General features: G+C 32.3%; 1 long non-coding RNA gene across 1 annotated transcript; it reads right to left on the bottom strand.

Moving 5' to 3' along the window:
* Positions 1-5,004: 5,004 nt before the first annotated feature.
* LOC136069183 (uncharacterized) lies at positions 5,005-6,517 on the bottom strand. Its single transcript, XR_010630428.1, has 3 exons — positions 6,429-6,517; positions 6,220-6,255; positions 5,005-5,079 (listed from the first exon to the last, which is right to left on the bottom strand). It is a non-coding gene; the product is annotated as an uncharacterized LOC136069183 (long non-coding RNA).
* Positions 6,518-6,725: the final 208 nt, after the last annotated feature.

Genomic DNA, 6,725 nt, shown 5'->3' with positions numbered 1-6,725 from the left:
GTCCATAACCTTTTAAGCCTTATTCTTATTGTTTCAATTAAAAAAGGGTTAAGCTCAAATCCTTGTCTTTCAAATGGAGATGTTTAGGTTCAAATCTCTCTTTCTCTAATTTATATATATATATATCGAGTTTAAACGTTATTAATTTTCTATGATTAGTTGGAGCTAACATATTATCATGCGGCCATCTAGAACTAGTTATTTGCACGACTTGGTTGAAGTGGTGTTAAGAGTAATATTTAATTATCATCCTGTTTAAACTTAGGCTAAATTATAAGTTGTATCCTGTAACTTTGCTTAAAATTAAATTTAGTTTTGTAATTTCTCTTTGTTCAATTTATTCCTCCAAGTATTAATTTTATTCAATTTAATTCTTTATTAGTCTCCATTACAATTGTGTCATTAGTGACCACAAAAACAATGTAATTTTGATTCTGTTTTTAGTTTCTTTAATTCAAAAATATGAAAAATTAATATAAAATTTTTTTGGGTTCACTTCTTTATGTTTGGTTCATAAATTATGAACATTAATTAATCGTAATGCACATAAGTACTTTGAGTAGCAATGTAGCATTATAGTGAATTTACACCAATGAGCAAAAGTTTTATTAATGAACTATTGGACAGTAACTGAATGTTGAACAACATGTAGCTCTATCACTTTTACTTGCGGTGAATATTTAGGAGTGATTGAAAAACTGGTTTGAGATACAGGGCAGCTCTACTATAGAAGCAAATGAGGCGGTCGCCTAAAGCTTCAAGTAGAAAAAGGCTCCCAAATTTTAACCAATAGAGTAAATTTTTTTTATTTTTTTTTATTTTTTATTGTAATGCAATTAATTAAGCCCAAATATTAGCCAATAAATAAATTAATATTTTTTAATGAAATGAAAAACAAGAAAAAAGAGAGAAAAATGTTATGTCAACAACATTTTTCACAGCAAATCTAAAGTGGCAGGTTGTTACTGGTTGTTATTAGTGGGCAAAAAAGTAATTTCAGTGGTGGGTTCAAATTAGAATTATTAACAACTTAATACTTGGGATTTGTTGTGAATATAGCATTTTTCACAAAAAAAAGAGCAATATACAATTAATTTCACAATATTTTGCACAACAGTTGAGTTGACAATTTTTTATTAGTTTTCATCTAGGCCTATTACTGATATCACATTTTTACTTACTACTATCAATCTGTCATATCAATAGTTGTGAAAAATTTTGTCAATTTTTTTGTATCTATAAATTTTTTGAAGAAAAAAAATTTTCTACGTGGTTAATTAGTAATTTTGCATCTAAAACAAGATAATAGAATTTAAGTAATATTAAATATGAATTTTTTTCTCAGAAAATTCATATTTAAATATATAAAAACCTTAAATCAATTTTCACCTAAGACCCCCAAATGTATCAAGTCGCCTTATTGAGATATAATGTATTATTACATCTTAACATCTTTTATATGATATGTGCAAAGCTAAATTGTATTCCTAAACTTTGTGAGAACATATTTATGTCAAAAAGCTTTATTCTAAATGATAAGTTTATCTGCTACTAAGCTATTTTTTTTAGCTTAGTAGCATTGCTTGATCTTATTTACAGGAAAACCACAGTTCAAATCCACCTCCTTGCCTACTTGTCAAAACGATTGAATAATAAAATAAAATAAAAATAAAAATAAAAAAAATGGCAACTTTATTGATGTGGGTGGGTATACATATACCATTGCAGAGTTATCAAGCTTCTTAGGAGTTACACAGCAAGATAATTCCTCAAAGCATTATTCAACCACATCCCAGCAATGAAACTTTGGGAGGATATCTTGTATCTAACTGAGCCTGAGAAATATTGGTCACCAAATGTGATGTACCATGCATGCCACAAGAATTCATGCTTCCAATTTGGGTGTGAAGAAGGCAGAACACTTCTACAAACTAGTGTTGCTCCCGCGAGTGAGAGAAGATATTTGAAAGAATTAGCGGCTTCATTTTGCTTTTATATCAATCTTTTAAGAAGCCACTTTACAAACCTGTTGCTTTCTTCACAGGAGTACTATTCCCTCTATCTGAGGTATACGATCTTCAACATAATTTGGAGGATTCCAAAATTTTGCTGAGCTTTCTGATATATCTGCTTCAATAGTCACAATGTAGTGTTAAACTTTGAACTTTTGATCTACAAAGTTTGGGTGCTTGCACTGTTGCACATTGTTTCTTTTGGCTTTAAAACTTGATTCTTCAGTGTGTTTGGTGATAAATGTTCTTTGTGCTATTTAGTGATATCTGGGTCCAGTACCGAATCTTGATTCTTTAGTGTAGGGACAAAAGTGAAAGAAGATGATACTCATGATCCTATTTTCTTACAACTCAATGCTTGTGCTTGTTTCTATTGGGCTTTGTGGAGCCTAGTTTATGTTTGATCCGATTGACGACCCGACCCAGCTCGAATAATGTTGCGTGGTTTTTGGCTCATTTTGTAGCCCATTGTGTATCCTGTGCGCAGGATGTAGAAATCGTAGCTTGATGATTAGGGTTTTATTGTTGTCGTGTTTTAGAGAGAGAAAAACACAACACTGCCGCACTTTGTAATTTTTCCCTGATAGTAGTGAAATCCTTGCAACTCCGTGGACATAGGCAAATTGCCGAACCACGTAAATATTATCTTGTGTGTGTGATTGTTTTCTTTGGCGTGTGTTTTCTCTAATTTTTGTTTCTCACGTTTTAGGAATTTCGGGTTAGATTCCCTACAACTGGTATCAAAGCCTAGGGTTAGGTTTGAGTGGGAGCAATGGCAGAGGAAGCAAGAAAGGCGTCTGGAATAGAAAAGTTTGATGGCACAGACTTCGTGTATTGGAGGATGCAGATTGAAGATTATCTCTATGGGAGGAATTTCATCTGCCTCTTTTGGGGACAAAACCTGAGGCTATGAAGGCTGAGGAATGGGCTCTTCTTGACAGATAGTACTGGGAGTTATCAGGTTAACTCTGTCTAGGTCTGTTGCACACAATGTTGTAAAGGAGAAGACCATAACAGATTTGATGAAGGCTTTCACTACAACAAAATGTATTTTTAGTGACGAAAAAATTTGTCACTAAAAGTCCAGTTTTTCGTCACTAAGGACCTTTAGTGACGAAATTAGACTTTTAGTGACGAAACTCATTTTGTCACTATAGCCCCGTCACTAAAAGTCTTGGTGATGAAAAATTTCGTCACTAAAAGTCCGATTTGATTTAAAAAAAAAAAAAAAACTTTTTAGTGAAAAACATTTCGTCACTAAATGTTTTCCTCACTCAAAACACTATTTAGTGACGAAAATATTTCACCACTAAAAATACTTTAATTTACTAAATCATATTTAGTGACAAATAATTTCGTCACTAAAACTATGTTCGGGTACATATAGTGACGAAAAAATTCGTCACTAAAACTATTTTGAAGAAAATCCAGGCACATATAGTGACGAAAATTTTTGTCACTAAAACCATTTCTTGCAAAATTTTGTTATATTTAGTGACAAATTTTTTTTCACTAAAACAATTTTTTGTTGCTATATTTGTGACAAAAATATTCGTCACTAAAACTTATTTTCTGTTTTTATTTTTTTCATGGTTTTGATATTAACTTGTAACCTGTCATTACATTATTAAAACCTCACATTTGAATAACACATTTATTTCAACAACACATTTATAAAAAAAAGCTCCATACATTCCACAAGTAAAAAATAAAACAAGTATCCAATTCAAACTCCTTCCATACAATAATTGTTTGCAATACATACAATAACTCTACCTAAACCCTATTTTAGAACTAACGGAAGATGTCCTCATATGTCTTCAAGTAATGCCAAAAGTAAATCCCCTAAAAGCCACCAATAAGAAATCTGCACAAATATAAAAAACAATACTTCGTTAAAATCGTAAAGTAAAAACATTAACTATGTTATAAGAAACATTTCTAACAATGCATTAAGAGTAACCACACCAATAAATTAAAATCACAACTCCTAATGTATAAGTTGTAGAAAGCAAATAAAGTACTAACCAAAAAATGTTTTAACTTGAAGTTGAACCACCCCCATAAGTAAGAGCATCATCATAACCCTTGCTCCTCAAAAAGTTAAAAATATTCTTTTGGACCTCATCTTGCTTAGTTTGTGCCTCTTGGTCCTTAGCACGCTCCTCTTGATCTCTAGCTCCTAATGTATAAGTCCACAACCGCTTTTGCAAAATTAATAAATGCATTGACCCCTTCAATATATGGATGACTTAATCTACCATCGAGTGTTTTACCCATTGTCATCCAACTTTTATCCATGTTTGACTACAATTACAAGATGAATGCTACTTTAGTAAAATAAAGACAACTCATGCATAATGTATTCTAACATCTAAGTCTATAAGCTACTTTGATAAAGTTCTATCTCATTCATGAATGCACAAGTCTATATTAATACTTAAACACTCTCAATATAAATTTAAACCACCTTATAACACCATGCAAGCCACCCGCTTGCTCCATCACAACAACCCACCACAAAACCAATCACAAACATCACAACTATAATGCTTACTAGTATTGAAATCAAATTAATAAAGGAACACAATTGCTACTAATCAACAATACTCATTAACATTTGCAAGAAATGAAAAACACTCCCAATATGAATTTAAACCACCTTATAACACCATATAAGCCACCCGCTTGCTCCAACACAACAACCCACCACAAAACCAATCACAAACATCACAAGTATAATGCTTACAAGTATTGAAATCAAATAAAATACTATTCATCACATCTAATCAACAATATTCATTCACATTTGCAAGAAATGAAAAACACTCTCAATATGTATTTAAACCACCTTATAACACCATGCAAACCCCCCGCTTGCTCTAACACAGCCCACCACAAAACCAATTTCCAACATCACAAGTATATATAAAGTTTTATAAGTTTTTAACTAGAATTTACTTACTTTGCTCAAACTGAGTTTACAACTTTTAGAAAAAATCTAAAGTTAACTTGTGGTCTTCACCTTGTTCCACACAATTTCTTCAACCACAAAAGAGAAAGAGAGCTAGAGATAAAAGAAAGATAACTTTTAGTGAACAGGTAAGTAGACCCAAATTTAAAATACATATTTTTTTTATTCTTTTTCCCGTTTCTGAATAGTGGTATAGCTTAGAATTCAATATTGAAAAGATTGAAACCCCACTTCGTGGTATCAAGTCCCCACATTTCACTTCGTTCATATTGCTAGTAACCAGATCCAATCATACCTCAAAAATATTCCTAATGTTTAATTAGTCAACATAAAACATGGAGTTAAGGTGCCAAAGGCCCACACCCAACATTTGATAAGCCTCCCAATGATTTAATGGCTGCAGTCATCAACACATTCTATGTATCAATAGGATTTCACCTGCATGCAACACATAGAACAGTGAAGCTTTACCTCTTGATGGAGACAATGTAAGAATTTCAATAAAAAGATGACTCTCAATCTAGAATACCATAGATTCACATAATAAATAATAAGTAGATAATTGACATAAAGTCATTAGAATTAGGTAACAAAGTTTACACCTTCACTTGTACACTACATATATACACTGGTGTCAATGTGGAAACCAAACCAATGATCAAAGAGATAATGAAAAATATGTGCTCAAAACAATGATCAAAGAGATTCAAAGAAGCCTTGGTGACTATCCTAATCGATCCTCAATGTGAAATGTATGTGATGGGGATTTCCTTATTGGTTGGTTATGGATTTTAATGGTTTAAAAATATTGAGATCACATTCTCATATGCTCACCAAGGACTTGCATTTGAACCAGTTACAATGATAACCCAATTTGACTGAATGGAAGATAAATACAAAATTATGCTCAAAGAAGTTCCTCACAGCATTTAAAACACCTTCTTTAGCAAATTTCAATAATTCAAACTCTCTTTTGTAATTTGACAAATCCATAAAACAAACAAAGACCACTCATAGAAAAAGGTATGTAATGTGGTTGATTTCCATCGAATAAATTTGCAATCAGAATCAATTTCCACCTAATAGACATAAACTCGCCAACCAACCATGCCCATTTTGCAATGATCACCATCCACCCATCAACAACCATGAATTTCCAGAACAGAACCAACCCATATATAAAAATCAAAACCCAAATCTCCAAAATTAAAATGCTTTAAAACCCATATATACCTGTTTTCTTCTAGCAAGATTCTTGAACTCTTAAATCTGCAAAACCATCCATTATCCATACAAATCAAAACCCAGTTCTTTAACATAGTTCAAGTCTATTATAGTTCAAAAATAATTGAAAATTAGTTATCATAGCAGGAAATCAAGAACTTTAACATTCACAAAACACACATAAAACTTAAAGCAAAATTTGAGAGAGATTGTCTGACCTTGAAGGCTTGGAGTGAAACTCATAAAGCTTTACACTGAAAAACTAGAGCCTCAAAGTCAAGGATGCTGAAACTAAGATTGAATGTTGAGCATTTCATTTCAAAAAAGATTGAATGTTGAAGCTAGAAAAGAAAGGTTTAACTTTTTAAGTTAGAATATTTGAAAAAGAAAACTCACCGTCGCGAACGGCCGGTGAGCTGAACGACGAGCTGAACCATCGCGAACAGTCGACAAGTTGAATCGGCGCGAACGGTCGGCAAGTTGAACCGTCGTGAGCTGAAGCGAGCAAAGTGGAT

The sequence above is a fragment of the Quercus suber genome, unplaced genomic scaffold (assembly GCF_002906115.3).
Source record: "Quercus suber isolate HL8 unplaced genomic scaffold, Cork oak 2.0 scaffold_9, whole genome shotgun sequence".
Taxonomy (NCBI): domain Eukaryota; kingdom Viridiplantae; phylum Streptophyta; class Magnoliopsida; order Fagales; family Fagaceae; genus Quercus; species Quercus suber.
The sequence above is the reverse complement of the archived record's forward strand: the minus strand, read 5'-3'. Positions and strand labels throughout refer to the sequence as shown.